Raw genomic sequence first — 19,427 nt, forward strand, 5'->3', positions numbered from 1 at the left:
ATCACTAGCTGTATTATTCTACTGGGCTTCCATAACACAGTGCCTTAGACTGAGCAGCTTAAACAACACAAGTTTACTGTCTACACTTGGAGGCCAGAAATCTGAGATCAGGGCGTCAGCTGGTTTAGCTTCTGAAAGCTTTGACAGAGAATCTGGTTCAGGCTTCTCTCTCTGGCTTATAGATAGCCATCTTCTCCCTGTGTCTCTTCACATCATCTTCCCTCTGTATTTCTGTGTCTAAATTTTCGTAAGGACACCAGTCATGTTGGATTGATGCATACCCTACTGACCTCATTTTAATTATCTCTGTAAAGACCTTATCTCCCAATAAGGTCATATAAATTTGAGGTAGGAGGTTAAAATTCAACCCAACCCGTAACACTGCTTTCATTTACAAAGTATCCAATAGGGCTTATCTAACCCTGGTCCATTTCCCAGTTTGGGGAGGATAGAGTCAAGAAAGAATGGATGCAGACTTGGGGTCTTCTTTAGTGTCCCTGATACTCACATAGGAGGAATTCCCCAGCCAGGGGAAGGAGTCAAATCCTGGATGGCTAAAATTGTATATATTTGTGTGTGTTAGTGTGTATTGTGTGTTTGTGCGCATTGCCATCTAAAAGGAGAACACTCTAACATAAAATCCCTAATGGTGGGCACACTGCCCTTTATTCTCATAACTCAGGCACCACTAAATTACCTCTCACAAATAGTTGGTAGAATCTGTGAGATACACAAGAATAAGATTTATAAAGCCACTGAACAATACAGCTGTTTAAGCAGAGTAAAGAAATATCATCTAATGAAATGTGTGTGTGTTTTTTTAAAAGATGTCATTTATTTATTTTAGGCAGACTGGAAGGGAGGAAGAAAGAGAAGGAGAGAAACATCAGTGTGTGGTGGCCTCTCCTGCGCCCCCTACTGGGGACCTGACCTGGTCTACAACCCAGGCATGTGCCCTGACTGGGAATCAAACCAGTAGCCCTGTGATTCATGAGCCCGTGCTCAATCCACTGAGACACACCAGCCAGGGCTGAAATGTGTGCTTGATAGTAAAAAGTGTGGGCCAACTTAATGGATGCTTGATAAATGTCATATTATTGTTTGTAACTATACTGTACGTAGCCAACATTTATTGTAATACTAAAATATTTTTTTAAAAAGCATGTTTAGGCCCTGTTGTGTCTTTGATATTGCCAGTCTCAGCCTGAGTTGGTCATTTATATAAGGAATTTAATCTCTCAAAGAGTTTTCAAATTGTTAACATGATTTTTCAAAATATTATTAACATTATGATTCCATTGAAAGCATAATTTTGCCAAAAAGTAATGTGCTTCATCATGTCTTCAGGAAGCATGTATTTTGTGGTTTCTGGAATGCTGGCCTTGGGGTTACAGACTTATCAGAGCAGGAACTTCATGCCAAATCAACATTTTGTAACCAATTCTTTCATCAAAAATATACTTGAAGCATGATGAAACAAGTACAAGATAACATGGTAGAGAAGGTCACTCACATGTCAAGGTCAGAAACAAAAACAAAAATAACTGAGGAAATGTGGAGTTGGTCCAGGAAGACTCATAGAAGTTTTGAGCTGTATTCTAATGAGACATGTCATTGATTAAATGAAAGTTGAGGGCAGGGAGAGTCACGGCTTTGTGAAAATAGCTCCATTTATTCCCATTCTACACCTGCCCCTGCCCATGAGGAGGCACCTGCTCAGACTCTTCCTGACATAAGCTCAACAAAACCCTAAAATAGTTTTTGATATTTACAGATTTCAGACTCTGGTCACTGCCCAGATAAATATTGACCACCCATGTGGGACACTGCCAATTTTGCTTTTCAACAGAACTTTGCAAAGTCTCTGTCTTTTCCCATCGCTGCCCAGAAATGCCTTTCACATGGTCTCTGGGGACCTGAGTGCAGGCCACCTTTTCTGGTCCCTGAATTATGACAGGAACTGCTTGGGTGGTAGCTGGACCAATTTTGAGAAACCTAATATGGGGCAGTAATTTGAGGCTAGTTTCAAACCTTTCAGTAAACATCATTCCTTCCAACTCTAAGAGAGAGATAGATACAGTTTCAGAAAAATATGTAAACATGTTTTTCCCTAAGATTGCTGTACTTCCTGTGTCCAGTCAAGCCAGAAATACCGCAAGTGCAGCCTTTCTCTTAGTATTTTTCCACTCCTTGATTGGGTCTCAGCCAGAACATAGCAGAGCAGAAAAGAGCAATAATAATAAAAACTGGACCCCATCCAGGAAATGTGTCAAAGGAATTCAAACTGTTCCCACTAGTTCACTAGCAGTAATGATTATAGTAGAGCTGGCCCATATCATCTGAGTCAGAATGGCGGGGAAAGCGTCAGTAGAGAAATGTACCTCTTTTTCATGCTCCTCCGTTCCTGTGTAACCAGAGCCATGATCTTTGCAGGTTTCTAAGACCACACACGCATTGTGAGGGACCGGAGGTCCAGAGAAGTGGACCTGAGATAAAAGCCATGCCAGGGTGCTGGCTCAGTGTCCAGGCCATTCTCCGCTCCTCCACTTAGCTCCTGGCTCAGGCCTGCACAAGCCACGTGGGGGAGGAGTAGCCCACTGCTGTCACTGCAGCCATTGTGTGTCACCCTCCTTGAAGCCCTCTTCTAAGATGTCTAGCATGGATGGGATCTGTTCCATACACTGTGAGGGACCGAGCCTACTGGCCCAAGTTCACTTGATCATTCAGAAATTCAGAGTTTGGAAGAAGCAGCAAATATTTGAGTACTTTTTTTGTTTTCTTCTTATTTATTACCAGGTCATTCAGTCATGATGACACTACTGTGAACTTGGCATCTAGCCTCTGTTTCCTAATCTGTAAGATGGTAGTGGAACCCATTTCATACAGGTGAGGTGGCTTAGCACAGCACCTACACACATCACCATTAGTATTATTAGTATTAGACATTGTTGGTATTTTTCCATAGATAACACTTGCTGATAAACTGTGAGCAGTGAGTCAATGCTACAAACACATCATTACCAAATAAGCAGGAAGAGTTCATAGTCCTGGGTTCACTGGAGACAGCGAGTGAGGAGTCAGTAAGAGGTATGACTCATGTTGCCTTCATTTAGCTTTGGTCACTTTCTGGAGAATCTGGAATTCCCATGGCCTGTGAATAAGTTCAACAGAAATCTCTTCTTAAGCATTTATTTTTGTAAAAGAGAACTATCGTGAAAAATGGGTTGTATGCAAACCAGTATTTTTAACACGTACGAGTGCTCAAGAAAAGCCACACCACTTGCTCCTTGCAACATTAAGAGCAGGAAAGTAGGTATTTTCAAATGCCAACAAAACAAAAAAAACTGTGAAACTTCCTGTTAATGTGTTTGAGGCAATCTTATTACTGCTGAGATTTCAAAGCACTGGCTTTGACAGAAGAAAAGCCACCTGTCAGGAAAGTTCATCTACACACACTGAGCTGAAAAAGTCATGCTCTTTGTCTCATAAAATTCCAAAACAGATAATTAATACAGCCAAGAACTGAGTTAAATTAATTAATCTGGCTAATTTGAAAGAATACGGCATTTTGACAGCATAATTTAGCCTCAACTCAGTGATGAAAAACGAACTTTGAGATCTTTTCCCAAGTGTTTCAGTCTTGGAATCATTTTAATTCTCTGTTCACCTAATTAGAAATTCTAATCACAGGAGGAAGGAGAAGAAAATACATTTCCTGAGCTCATGGTCAATAATTTTGTGCCCATGTGGACATTCGTGCTCCTGAGTGCTCACTGGGGGCTGGACTGCTTCCATCTGATAATGGATGATAATGGATGGATGGGGCTTTCACACAGCTTGCCATTCTCAGGGGAGCTGGTGGGGCTGATGACTCCTGGGATGGGAGAACTCGACCCAGCGCATCACTCTGCTTCCAGGAGCACTTCCACCTGAAAACAGGCAGCTGCAGAGTTTATTTTTGATCATATCCGGGTGTTTCCATCATCTCCTTCAATGTTGTATGAAAAGCTAAGCAGATATGCTGTCATGATCCAGGAACGGGAAGCAGGGCATGAATCCTGGAGGCATGAAGCAGACAGTTAGTAGAGGAAGAAGAGTGGACTGTAAATGTCAGCCAACATCAGCGTAGCAATAGCAGTGTGGCAAGGATGATGGAATTTCGCAAAAGGGCAACCGGCAGCCTGAGGCACCTAAAAGAACGATGCCTGTAGGTGCTGCAGTATTTCAGGCAACAGTCCTGACGTCCTGACCCTGCTCTCCCAAGAAGGGTGCTGTCCATCTGAGAGAAACAAGCAGGAACCAGCTCTTGGTTTCTGCACAGGAGGGGCAGCTCTTGGAGAAGCATCTACTTTTGCTTTGTTTCTCTACATGTTAAAGTCAGAGGAAATAGCTTGTTTTCAGGCAGTTAGAAAACATTTATAATTCCTGAGAGTTAAGAGGTCAGGAATATCACCCAACCCAACTTTTATTTTTACCTAAGCAAGAACATGGAGGCCTTCCCAGTGGCCTACCTATGGGGCTTCTCCCATGTCCTTCTTCCTAGGAAAGAGCTGACTGCTCCCCCAGAGCAGTGCTCATGCTGGATTGCTCTGTGTGCCTCACTGCTTCTTTGCGCTCCCCAAGCAGACAACCTGAGTCAGCATTACCAGGCCAATGGGCTCTGCCCCCTGGGACAGAGGACCATAAACTGAATTTTCCTTGTATTTTATCACCTTGTCCCTCCACAGTCTCAAAACTGAATAGTTCTCTGAGGGTGAGGAATGGATTGCACTCAAGGGAATGTTGGATAGACAAAAACAGAGTGTCTTATCCCCAATGCTACACTGACTGTCAGGGTCAAGGGGGCAGGGAAGGAGAGAGGAGGACAAGAGCAGGGCAAGAAGAAGGTGAGGAGCTCCAGAACTTGGGCTTTGACCAGAGTGGGTGCTCAGATATCTATTTTGTTGGATGCTGTATTAGTCAGAGTTCCCCAGAGAAATTGGCTAATGTGATTATGGGGGCTGGCAAGTTCAAAATCTGCAGGCTAGAACAGCAGACTAGAGACCTAAGGTGAGCTGATATTGCAGCTCTAGTCTGAAGGTCATCTTCTGGCAGAGTTCCCTCCTACTCAGCTTAGGGTAGGGGCTTGGTTCAGTCTTTTCTCTTAAGGTCTTCTGATTGGATGAGGCTCACCCACACTGGAGAGCAACCCATTACACTCACAGTGATTTAAATGTTTATCTCATCTAAAAAATACTTTCACAGCAATGTCTAGATGCACGTTTGACCAAATACTCAGGCACCATGGCTCAGCCAAGTGGACACACAAAGTTAACCATCACAGGCACTAATCTCATGACGCCCAGGAGAGCTATGCTAGATTAAAGGGCTACATCAGGACACACAGCCACAGGCATCTCCTTACACCTGGCTGTGCTCCCTGCATTCTCCTGCTGGAGCTCTGCCCGCTCCTCCTAGCTGTCTGAACTAGTCCCATTTTCTTACATCCCTGCTTTCTCACACTTTCTCCCTGAAGTCAGTCTTGTCTCAAAAGCCCTCAATCTGTGTCTCCTCTGAGCCTCTGTAGAACTTACAATCTGTGCCAGTTCTAATGCCCTTGCCACTTACTGAATTATTTCGCAATCTGTCTCTGTGTGTAGACACACTTTAACTCCCCACAGAGAGGTGCTGAGTCTGCATCATATGTATTTGTGAAAGCATGTAGCCCCTGGTCCTCTCTCATGAATGTAGTGCACTCTCCTTCTGCATATTTGTACTGAACTACTTGACTGAGTCTCAAATCATCAATAAAAGTTGAAAGGTGCTTGCAGTGGCCTGAATTTATCATACTGTTCCTTTTCCAAAAATATTAATTAACATTATATACTGGGAATCACCCTAAATAACTCAGATATGATAAATTATAAAATGTACCTGTGACCTCGAAAAATGTTTAAAATACAAAATGAAGACTGTGCTGTTGGTAGTAAACAAAGAAAACCACACTTATTTCTTTGGAGGGTCCATACAACTGTGGGTGATATTTCAATAGAGATTTCAAAGGACCTAGTCCACATACAAAGAGCGCATTTGAAAACCAGTGGCTATAATCTGGGATAGCAGTGCAAACAGTGACATGTGCAGGGTTGAGTCTGTGAGCCCTGGTTGTTTGGGGACATGAGGACACATGAGCAGCAAGGAAGCAATACCAGGGTGAAGAATTCACAGCAAAACTCACCAATGGTGTCCTGGTAGAATATGCAAATGCTACTCCAACACACTACACCAGTTTAACCTATATATTCTGGTCTTGCTTGGGTTAAAGCTTTGTTTATATTCTCATTTTGGTATTATCCAATTTCCCTTTCCTCCTTCTCTAAAACTTAAAATTTTATCTCAACTAAAATTAATGCTTTTGCAGACAAAACATCTATTCATTATCATCATCCTTTGGTCAACTTTCTAGGATCATACTAATGCAAGAGTCAGATAATAGTGTCCTTATAATACCAAAATAGTAGTTGGAAATTAAACTCCTTCTAAGTTCAAAGGAGAAAAAACAAACAAAACAAAACCAACAAAAAAAACTAAAGTGTTGGTTCCAAGACTAAGGACTAAGTCTTTTCATATTTCAGTGTAAATAATACCTACCCGACAATCTGTGGCAGAAAGCTGAGCAGGAGGAGTGAGAAGAGTTGACTTGTTAAGTCTTCAAGGCGATTGGCCCTGGCCAGCCATCAGCCTGGACTCCAGGGCCTTGTCAGCGAACATTGCACCCGAGAGGAGCATCCTGCCTGTGGCTTTCCAGGCCTCCCAGGGCAAGTTAAGCCAGGTTCCTGCATTCCCACCCTAAATGCGGAGCTGGCCATGCATCTGCCACATTTAGTGCTGAGGGAGCCTGGTCACACCTAGAGGGCCAGTGCTCCCCTAATGGAGGGATAAAGCGTCTTGTCTAGAACCTGATATTGACACTGCCATGGCCAACAGGTCTGCAGTGTCCCCCTGCACCACACATTTCACTTCTGTGTGCCCCACAGCATTTCACTGCCTCCTGATGTTCTGACCCCTTACTCTCTGAAACCAGGATGGGAGCAGAAGAGAAAGAAGACTCATTGGTAACTTTAAGGGCTACCTCTCATTTCAACCTTTCCATGATCAGAGAGGCCAGATTTGTTATTGTACAGATGTTTGATTACAATGAAGGAATTGTGACTCAGAGTGTTAAGGAATTGGCATACCAACTTCACAATTAATCGAAAAAACTAAGCTTTGGGTCAGAACTAGGTAACTCCCTCGTCTGCAGGGTGTCACTCCCCATGCAGTGCCCTCTGCAGGGCTCATGCTCTTGCAGCAATGGGCCAGCTGGTTAAGACACCCTGTGAATGAATTCCCCATGAGGGCATTCTCTATCCCCACTCCAGGCCCACACCACAGCCCACAGCCATGTATACATCCTCAAGCCCCACTCCATCTCATCTTCATGTGATGACTTCCACTGGTCTTTGGGGACGTGTTATGTTCTGGAGGTGGCAGGAACATGGCTGAGGCTGCAGGCCTCACTAATAACAGATCAGAGATGCTCTTCTAACCTGCAGCCTGGCTCTGGCTGAAGGAGGCAGATTCTCCATCCATAATTCATGCCAACCACGCCAACCTGCCCCACTGGCACCTCTTCCTGGCTCACCCTTGCAAAAGATACATCAAGAACCAAATTCAGAAAATTTGCATCTCTTATAAATTGTGACTTAGATTAAAGAAAGGCCAGGAGTGGACATAGTGCCAGATTGGAAGCCTCCCCCATAAGAAGACACTTATAAACCAGGTAGTGTCTCGCACATGTTTGGACCCCACTGCAGTAAGCATTATGCAGGGCAATGTGAGGAGCTGAGTCCTGGTCTCTCCTGTGGGTGCGAGGAGGGGTTTCTTCCACAGCACCATGGGCCTGATATCCACCCATGCCTCTATGTCTCAGTCTACCACTGTCTTATGTTGAGTGGCCACCATTCAGAACCTGGCACTGGTCCCACAGCTGAGTGCCTTGCCATGCCATGCTCAGTCCAAAGGACTTTGCTCTAGGAAACACTATCCAACCACCATTGGATATGGTGTGCAAACACTTACTTTACTTTTGTGAACTCCCCTGGGTGCTGTAGGAACTGCATGGCCACCTGTTATCTCCTGCAACCCAGAAGTACATCTTTCACAACTTTCCAGGTATTCTTCCCCTAGTGCCACCCACGGACAAGTAGCAGGACACCACGTGCAAGCTTGTTAGAAATTCGGACCTCAGCCCTTGTTCCAGCCCTGTGAACCAAGACTTGGATTTCACCAAGCTGTGATTTGGGCCCAAAACTTAGATACATTCTTGAAAAAATGCCACAAATAAACAAAGCAAGATAAAATAATGATACTATCAGCTTTTTTAAAGTTGGCATGATTTTGGAAAACAATGTCTAGTGTTTTTTAAATTTAAAAAAGTAAGGTAGACATAGTACATTACAAAATTGTTTCAAAATTTAGGTGAAAACCCAATTGAACTTTTTATTTAGTTGCTTGTCAAGCTGGCCTGTCATAATTTCTGCTTGGACTATGTGGCATTCTCACCGTAGAAAATACTGAAGGACTAAACTCATAGCTTGTAAGCCTCTGTGGAGCAGGAGAAGAAAGCTTCAATATAAGGAAAGCCTGCTGCCATCATGCCCAAACCATCAGTCAAGTCCGATCTTGCCAAAGTTTGAGCTCTTCACACCACAGGAATATTCCACTGCTTAATGAGTTCCTGGAAAAGGACTATCAGCTTGATGATCTCTTAGGGCTGTGAGAACAACTGAGATTCCAGAAAAGATTTGTCTGTATCTCTGCCCAACCACTCAGAGCCTACACAGGAGACATTAAAGAAAATATGTGTGTGTGAGACAGAAATTCACAGGGTGGGGAGATTTGAGGAATCCACTTCTCATCTCAGTTTTTATTCTTCAAAACCTATCTAAGAAAACAATAACAGCTCTTACCATGACATTGCCACCTCTGCCGTCCATCTCCAAGGGATAGACCAGCAATTTTCAGCCTTTCCCATCTCATGGCACACATAAACTAATTACTAAAATTCTGTGGCACACTAAAAATATATATTATATTTTGCCTATCTGACAAAAATAGGTATAATTTTGGTTCATTCACACCAGATGGCTATCATGTTGGCTGTTGTCATTTTTTTATTTGACAATCTAAGGGAAAAGAGGTCAGTGCCCCTGACTAAACAGTCAGGGACTGCATGTTTTAAAAATACTGTGGCGTGGTGAAAATAGCTGAGGTAGACTATAGAGCAGGGTAAGAAATTCAACTGAAAAAGTGGAAAATGTGACCTTATTATGGCAAAATGTATCTCCCATCACCCCAATGACTCAAACTGGAAATGTAGGAGTCATTCTTAATTCCTCTTATGTGTTCCCTCTCCCTCTATACCACAGAGCCTTGTTGGATCCACATTCTCTTCAGTCCCTCTGTTACTTCTCACACACAGGTAGCCTTCCATCCCTGGATGGCCATATTCAGTCCCCAAAAGCCAGGAACCTAGTTCATGTCCCTGATTCCACTCATGTCCACTGGAAGTTATTCTTCACACTATTTGTAAAGCTTATGAAGAAATTTCAATTAGCCACTCCTTCAAAAAAACTATTAAAAAGAGACTATTAAACTAGAAGAGACAACAATTCTATTAACAAATATTAAATGTGAGACTAAGCAATTTCTTCCAAATGTGGAGGGAGATTTTAAGTTGTGTATATAAAACATGCCTGTCCCTTTGAGAGTCTACAATCATCTTACTGAGGAAATAGGACTGTAATTCAACAAAACAGATTCTAATAAAAGACACTGTGAAATGTATGTCAAAGTTAATAGGAGATTAGAAAGACATTTCTCAGTAGGATTATGAGATGTTCAGGCTAAAGTAGTAGAATCAGATACGAGGGTGATGTAGGTATCCCCACCTGGAACAGGAGTGGGGCCTTACTCTTGTGTGGCTTGCAGCCCAGACTTGGAGGCAATTTGGGATTTGACAAATTATGTTAGCCTTGCACTTGCCAGAGGTCTTAGGGTCTTTGTTAGAGACATAATATTCTAAAATTCCACAGAGGGCAACTGAATCTGGTGCAAAGTCCTGTGATGTTGTACATCTGTGCTTCTACAGGCAGAAGACTGGTCTCAGCTACCTTAATGTACAGCCCCCTTCCCTTATTCCAACACCTGCCACCCTCTCAGCAAATCCAATGGAAGGAAGAGAAGAAACCAGGAGGACTTATGGCTAAGTCAGACTGTGCAAATGAATCTACAGAGTCATTTCCGCTTAATTTTGCAATATTCCCAAAGCAGTAAGGACTTGAGATTATCTGGCTTCCCCTCTTCTTTGCAGATTCACAGCTCCCCACCACAACCCATTTCTATTTCTAGCTAAGAGAACATTTCATATGCTCCAGAGGACAATACCTTTCTGAGGAAAGCTTCAGTGTCCTCCAGGCTTATGATAGTGAGAGACTAATGCTTCTTCTCCTGTTTTTATGATCACTCAATAAATTCAGAAAGTAATTATCAGAGGTCTGATTTGTGCTTTGCATTAATAATTGGCTAATTCAACTCCAACCAGACCAAATTAAGCTGTTAAATGGGAATATTTGGGACACCACATCAAGTATCATTATTTGTTAGAGCCAACTCACTCTTTGGAGGTAGGTAGGATGTTTCAGTAGGAAATTCAGCTTGTAGAGTCATGACACAAGTCCTCTATGAAACCCCTTCTAGAACATCCATACCCCCAACTCCCACTGCTGCTCAAGAGAAACTTCCAGAAGCATAGCTATGTGGGCTCCAAGCATCCAGCATGTTGGAGGATAAACTTGGTCGTCTGAAATGCATGCTTTTCCTGATCTCTACATCAGAGTGAAGGAAATCACCCCATAATAGTCACATAAAGTCAAAAGCAACATCAAGGGGAACAACCTTATTCTCTAGCTAAATTAGACATAGAAACAATGTTTGTCTCCCACCATGTTGGTGTTCAATGCTAAGAAAGGTTTGCCTGGCTGTGACATGAATGCCTTTGGTGCTTTCCTAGAAGATGCAGCCCCCATGGAGCCTCACCCCACCATCAAAGAGCAGGCTTCCATGAGAGGAACATAGTGACTTTAGTTCCTAGAGATGACAATCGCCCTGCTCTCAGCTGATCTTTGTTACCATGAGGCAGGGTCCAAAGGACAGAGAGGATAAAGGAGAATCAAGAGCTCATTTGTTGATGGTGTAAAAGCAGAGTATTCATGTCATCTTTGTCAGTCTCAAAGTCTGTGATGTTCTTCTTAAAATGAAGGACAGAAGAAAAGCTATTATAGGATGAACTGTGTCTCTCCAGAAATTATGTGTTGAATCCTCAATCCCTAGAACCTTATAATGTGATTGTATTTAAAGAGGAAATTAGGTAAAATGAGGCCATTGGGGTAGCCCTAATCCAATATGACTTATAAGAAGAGGAGATCAGGACACAATTATTCACAGAAGGGTGACAAAGAAAGGCCACAGGAGAGAAGCTGGCCATCTGCAAATGAAGGAGAGAAGCCTGAGGAGATCAACCCTGCCCACACCTGATCTCCAAGTTTCTGGCTCCAGGACTATGAGAGAATAAATGTCTGTTGTTTGAGCCCCCTCATCTGTGTGGTATTTGTCATGAAGCAGAGCTGACTAGCACCTCGGCTGAGGACAAGACTGAGTGGTCTGGAGTGGCCAACAGGAGAAATGTCTGAAGTCTTGGTATCTTCATTGATGAAATAATGATAACTCCTACCTCAACAGGTGCCAATGAAGATGAAAATAAATGACTTGATGTTTGTAAAAGATTTAACTTAGTGCTCAAAAAATTGGTCATATACCATAGGATACAAAACACAGCGACTTGGAAATTCAACCATAATCTAATGTCATAAAATAGTCTATTTAACTGCAAGCATGATCAAAACTCACAGTGTAGAATCTCTAACTGCAAGCTGTCAGAACTCAAAGCAATGATGTCTCTAACCTAAAATAGACATTTATCATTGTGCTTGAATCACAGACCTGCTAGTTCAGGCTCCCTTCTTAATTCAGTCTGTTTTAATCAAGGATCAAGTTTATATCCTGTGTCTATGTAGCTTAACATCTTTAGTATCCTCATTGTAATTATGATGTGCTTCAAAACAATTTTATCAAGAAGCAGAGGATAAAATGCATACATACAGATGTGTACATGGACACTATTATTCATTACATGACATCCATCAATGCCAGTTTTATTCTAGATTCTCTTTGGAAGAGCAGTCACAATGGGAGTTAGCAATTGGCCATGAGTAAAATGCATCTTCCTTGTGATGTTAATCTTCTAAATCAGGAATCTACAATAAAATGAAAAGAACACTAGTGATGGAGTGAACCAGAGCAGATTTGGGTTCAGCTGTGTTTCCAAACCACTGATCAGTTCTTGAAAATCAATTATTAAGTTTCTTCATCCCAAACACCCCTTGAACTCACCATGGTGTTGTTAAGATAAAATAAAATAAGATACATCAAACCAGTTTGAAAAATGTAAAAACTATGCAGATATAAGTTGTTTTCAAGTATGTATGTGCATTTCAAGTATAAAGTACCCAGGTAAAAGATATGTTTAATATTATAAGAAAAAAAGCAAAGACCAGACTCTATTTTTTTGGTCCTTTGTCTTTTATCACTCATATTATAAATGGTATGAGTTCAACAATTGTCCTTCTTAATGAAATATATATAGTAATTACTCTAATAACTGCCCCTCTAGATGGCTGTAAACCTGCACCTTCAGAAACACGTGGAACAAATGCATGTTCTTGCTGCAGACTAATACAGGCTGTGATGAATGGAAGGTGTCCTCCATTAAAATAACTCACAGGTTGCTCAGCACCATGTTTGAGTTCTCCCTTCTCTAAGTGCTGATGAAAATGAGAGAGGTAAGTAACACTTATTATATACCTACTTGGTGCCTGATACCACACCATTCATTTTATACACGAGCCCATACTGATCTTGTGGTATGGAAACTGAGGCTTGGACAGCCTTTGTCACCTGTCCAATTCCCACCCACATAAATGAAAATCCAGATTCTAAGCTCCACGTGTACTCCTTCAGAGCCACTCTGACTCCTGGGACTAGAAATTAGTAGACACTTAAATAACAGATATTTATACAAGGCCAGAGCATTTGTGCAATGGACTATAAAGGTCTATGTTCCCCCAAAATTCATATATTGAACTTAACCCCAGTGGGATGGTGTTAGGAGGTGGGACCTCTTGGAGATGATGAGGTCATGAGGGTGGAGCTGCTATGATGTGATTGGTGACCTTATAAAAGAGACTCAGAGAGCTCCTCAGCTGCCATGAGAGGGTTCTCATCAGAACCCTCCATGCTGACACCCTGATCCTGGATTCCCAACCTCCAGAAATGTAAGAAATAAGCTTCTGCTTTTTATCATCCATCCAGTCTGTAGCACTATTTCATCACAGCCTGAATGACTATGATAATTAGTATTACTCAGTTTGTTCCTCAAGGTTGTCATCATCTTTTTCCCCCTAGGAATCTTGAATAGATGGGGCCAAATATATGAGGACTGTCCAGAAAGTATCTATCCATATAATATGAAAAATAGAGACATTTATTGAAGAAGATGCAAGAAACATTGTACACAGGACAATGATACCTCAGTCTCCTTCAAGGTAAGCACCTTGGAACCTCACACAGTTCTCCCAGTCTCCATCAGCTGCCCCATCATATTTTCCTGAATCTCACTGGTAGTCTGAAATCTCTTCCCTTTCAAAGGTGATTTTAGTTTTAGGAAAAAAACAGAAGTCTCAGGGAGCCAAATCTGAGCTGTAGGGGGCTGAGTCATCTGGGTGATTTGATGTTTTGCAAAAAAATTCTGTACAAGACATGATACACGAGTAGGTGCATGGTTGTGATGAAGCTGTCAATCATCAGTTGCCCATAGCAGAGGCATTCTGAATTATCCAAATAGTATCTGTGGAGGACTGTTTAAGCTTAATGCAAAATTTGATGTAGAGTCGTTGCTCTACTCACTCAGTCTTTTTGAACGTGACAGCCACACAATACACATGCTCACTAAATGGCATCTACTACCCCCACTGACTAGTACAGTGAAGTCATCATTGTTCACTCATGCACATTCCAGTCCACTTTCCTTGGCTGCCAGATTACATCAATATCACACAAACCATTCTCGTTATATTAACAATGGCTGGACTCTTTCCAGACATAACTTGTCATGTAGTACTTAATCAACTAGACATTTTTCCCATTAACGAAAAAAAAAAATCCAGAAAATTTTACTTTTAAAATTCAATGTTTCTTTTGTTTTTCTTGACTGCTTAATACAAGAGATGTCACAAAGATTCTTTCTTAAGCCATCTTCCAGGTTTGGGCTAAAGAAAATGTGATAATTTGTGATTGTGATAATTCAAAACATGAGAATTTTGAGCCATTAAATTTTCATAGTCCCTTCCCCATTGGCCTGTACTCCTAAGGCAGAAAAGCACCTAGATTCTCTCCCTATTTTGTTCACTGGTTAACCAAAGCCTGTGGACCTATGGCCTGGTTGGAGGTTGCAGTAAAATCTGGTCCATCTAGTCACTTATATGGAAGAGACTGGACAAAGGCCAGGCACCCTGCCTAGGCCCAAATGAAGAAATCAGATTGGAGAGAGGGCTCCACTCAAGACCTCCTCGTTAAGGGGGTCAATTAACTAGGTGTATCAAGGAAGGTGGCTGCCTGCTTTCTAGTTGGGTAAATTTCCCCTTTGAGGTTCTGACTGTGTTTACTGAGATTAAATAGGGGGCCAATCTTTTTACCAGGAGGGGTGGCCTGCTGAAAAAGCTTTCCTAGTTTAAAGGTAAAGTTCTCCCTGTAACAACTGGGTTTTAGCCACTAGCAATTTACTGTCTTTTGAACTTAAATTAAAACTCTGATACCTACTTCTTCTTATGAAAAAGCCTCCACATAGGACATAATCACCATAATGAAGAGGCATGCTTCTCTTTGGGGATTTATGCCAACTTATTTTGTTCAATTTTCTGAGGAATGTCAGAATACAAGAAGCAGGGTAACCCCTGAAGAGAAACTACTAAAGATAATTCTTATAAAGAAGAGATGAAACAGAGTAGGAGGGTAAGCAATTATCTGAGGCAGTTAAATCTCATAGATTCCGAGGTAGGAGGACAATGCTGTCATCAGTTGAACTGGACAACCATCAAAGAGCATTTTACTTTTCCTTCTATTGATGGTGTCTCCTAATAAAACAAATAATTTGAATTTCTATTGTGCCTTTCATCTCCTAGGACTTTATAGTTGCTAAATTATTTAGCTTTCTCATAATTCTGAGAGGTCCATGTCTTTACATGCTAAACTGAGGCATTGATAAGCTACCTGACCTCTGAAGGACACAGCTCAAAACAGACCAGGAAGACCAGCTTAACCCTGCTCCATTTCTGCTGCCTTTTTGCAATGGTTAACATCATTGGACTACTTTTCTCACCCACACAGATGGCTCTCTGCAAACTCCCATCAGAATCACCCTATTATTGTGTGACACAAAGAATTATAGCCAAGGAAATCCCTTTGGAAAATAGCATACTTCATATGGGATTTCCTTTCCCCAGTTCCATTATTAGAAAAGGGATTACCTACCTTGCTCAACTGCCCCCCTCCTGTGGTTGGTCTCACAAGGGTGGTGAACTGGGAGAGAGTCTGGAATCTCCTTCCAGATGGACACCACTCAGCATGTTGCACTAATCTGTCATTCTTTTTTGCATAATTTTGTTTCATTTATAAGAATAGTTCTGGATTGTATACTGAAATTTTATAATCTCTACTTGGATAACAGAATAATAATACCAGACATAGTTTTGTATTCAACCTTCCCGACCTAGATCATCCCAGTTGGTCCTGAGGCAGGGTTTGTGAGGCAAAGGGAAGAAGAGATTAGTATATGAAGGTTACAAAGGCTAAAAAAGAAGACGTGCATTTAATGGGTGGGCCTAAAGTGGCAGAACTAGGATCTAAGGGTGAGAAAAAGATTTTCATTGTTAATCTAACCTTTTCCCTAGAAGATATTATAGTATCTTTTCCAAAAGTGATTTTTACTGAACTCATATTTCTGACAGACAAACTTAGACCCTTAATGGATTTGCACCAAATCCCAGTTTCTTACAAATCTTTTTGTGAATGTTACTTTTTTGATTGGAGTTTAAAAGTAGATATCACAATATTGGGTCCATTTAGTTTTCTGAGATGTAACCTTGAACTAAAATGATGTTAACAAACAGTTACCCATAGCCTCTCCTTTAGAGAAGCATGATCCATATTGGTGGGCCAATGCCCAGCACAAAATCTGAGGATCAATGAATCTACTGTCCCCAGAGCACTGGACACTGAGTCAATATTAGCTGTGGAAGGGAGTTTAGTTCTGAATATAATGGGTAAGAACAATTTCACTGTACTTCTTGCAAATCATTGAATACATCAAACCAAGAACAAAGAGAGGGACAAACACTCCATAGCAGCCCAGAGCTTCTGTCCCTCCTGCCTTCGTTCCTCCTTCCCACCTCTCAGGAGGATAGCTGTCTCTGGAAGTGGGACAGGGTCTTGGGGTCGCACACAGCTCTGATTTCTGATCATAGGGAATCCCTTTGTTTGGAACATAGAATTGCTCATGGGCGAAGGGCTGCACTTGCCTGATGAAAATGTTTTGGAGGTGATGTAATGAGGTGTATTTGAAAAAACTCTTTTCAAGGGCATAAACTTCTTTAAGTGAAAAGAAGGAATTTCTTTTCAAAGGTGAGCTCTGCCTCCTCTGAGTACAGCTTCAGGTTCTTGCACATTTACTGTCTGAGTGGAGCCCTCTATCCAGCACTGGAGGCAGTGACAACTCCTGACACCTCATGCTGGGGCAGTGGTAGGGTATTGCTGGGTACAGTCCGGGGATCCTCCTCTCCTCAGCTCCTTCATCATCAGAGAACTCCCTATAAAACCTTTTCTCTACCATTCACGGATATTTTCCTTGCTGTGGCAGTTTCTGAGTTAGCTTTCTTATTTATAGATCTTGATGGTAGGTGCTATAAACACAAGTACATGCTGCCCTTGTGTGCTTGGATTCAGCATTAGATTTTCATCAGGCACCTCTGCCCATGTCAGAGCAACACAGCTGCACAGATTGGTATTCTGGCCTCTAGGAAAGCATTTCCCAAAATAGCATCTCTCAGGTTAATTTCTCTTTTTCCATATCACTCTTTTAACCCTTTACTCTATTTTTATCTCTTTTAAACTTTTATTTTTACACTCTACAAAAGGGGGATACAGCTGAATTAGGATGTGGGAGTTCTGGTATCAGCATGGATGTCAGTCCCTGGTGTCAGGTACAGAAGTGAAGGGAGTGGAGCAGTGTGGGCTGTTTTTTGCACAAAAATCAGCCACAGGAGTTCACGGTTGACAAAAGTATTATTTAGCCCACTGATCTCCAGCCCCAAACACACACACATGCTCGCACACACTCACTATGTTAAGGCCCATGAGGCTCCCAGAGTGTCCATGGTTCCTCCACATCAGGTACCAGGAACCAAGTGACAGCACCATCATCCAGCAGCCAGGATGCTGGGCTTCCCACTGGCCCTCTCCACCACAGCACAGTATTTGATGGCATGACAGAATAGCTCCACTAACGACATTACAGAGATGAATTATTCATTTCTGAGGCCTCTGTGTAGCAGCCAAAGGTTATCACTGCTCAGTGATTCTCAAATTGTAGAAATGTCATTCTGTCATCCCCACTTCAGACCCAAAACTCTTTTTTGATGAGCCCTCCAGGTGACTCTGATACATGCTCAAGTTTGAAAATAAAGGGATTAAAAATTACATTAAACTGAAAACATCTGAATAACTAGTAAGCACAGGAAGAAATGTTATTTAAATCTAAGCAGATACTCCTCCAAATACAGCTACCATTCACCACCCCTGAGGAAGTTTCCTGTTTGGAAGAAGGCTAACTTAGCACTTGGAAGTGAGAATTCAGCTGCCTATCAGCTTCAAAGAGCCCACTAGAACCTGCCATATTTTCCCATTAAAGCCCTTGGAAATCAACCTTGATTTCTTCTGTTAGTCTCTCTGTTGTCAGTTAATTTGTAGGCTCCCATTGCTGAACCTTAGTGGAGGAAGTTTACACACCAGCAAAACCTAATAGTCTAGGATTCTGTCTGCTCATCTGAAATATGTTCACTCCCAATACCCATTTTTCAAGTCAACGGATGAAAACTTGAGTGAAAAATAGCATAAGAATCCACATTTCTGGGATGAGATACCGCTGTGTTGGACATCTAATCTGAAGGACTTCATTTCATCCCCACAATGACTTTGAAAGGTAGAAATTTCACACACCATTTTATCAACAATGGAACAGATTGACAGAAGGCAAAGAGCTAAGGAGCTTGGATAACTTGTAGGTTCCCTCTGTACTACTCTACAATTTTATATATATAATGTTAAGGACTTAACATTTAGGCAAATGAGGCAATTTCTTTCCATTTATCTCTAATGTCACTTTAGATTGAGTAACTGATATAGATTGAATGTGTCTCCCCTAATCAGCTGTTGGAGCTTAACACCCCCACCTCCATGTGTTGGTGTTAGGAGGTGGGGCCTTTGGGAGGTGAAGAGGTCATGAGGGTGGAACCCTAAAGATGGGATTAGTGTCCTTCTAAGAGACCTCAGAGGGCTTCCTTGTCCCTTCCTCCATGTTAGGTCACAGTGAGAAGACACTATGAACTAGGGAAAAGAATGCCCTCACCAGACACTGAATATACTGGTGCCTTGATCTTGGAGTTTCCAGCTTCCAGAACTGTGAGAAATAAATGTCTGCTGTTCATAACCCACCCAGTCTGTGGCACTGTTTCCAAATTAAAAATCCCTAATGGCTTCAGTATCACTAAGGTCTTCTTTCCTTTGAACTGAGACCAAGTTGACAGCAGCAGGAATAATTGTGGGTAATGGGGGTGGCCTTCAGTAATTGTAAATGAGATAGCTATTTGAACACTTCCTCCCGAAGGAAGCAATGCTTTAAGCTTATTGATGGAGCAACGCCGTGTTGAAGCAGAGCCAGCAGTGAATGGCAGAGGCAGGGAATTCACCTGGAGGCCCCAAACCTGCCTTGCAATTGGGGATCTTGCCTTCACCACCTGGTGGCCTGTACCGTCATTCCCCCACAAAGTGCTGTGACACAGTCTGGTGCTGAATTTAGGAAGGGAGGCTTCCTTCAGGGATCAGAGGGACTATTTCTGTTTCTCATGTCTTTTCAGTCCAGGGGGAGCCTAGAAAATAGCTCAACAGATGTCAGAAGG

This window comes from Phyllostomus discolor, chromosome 1 (assembly GCF_004126475.2).
Source record: "Phyllostomus discolor isolate MPI-MPIP mPhyDis1 chromosome 1, mPhyDis1.pri.v3, whole genome shotgun sequence".
Taxonomy (NCBI): domain Eukaryota; kingdom Metazoa; phylum Chordata; class Mammalia; order Chiroptera; family Phyllostomidae; genus Phyllostomus; species Phyllostomus discolor.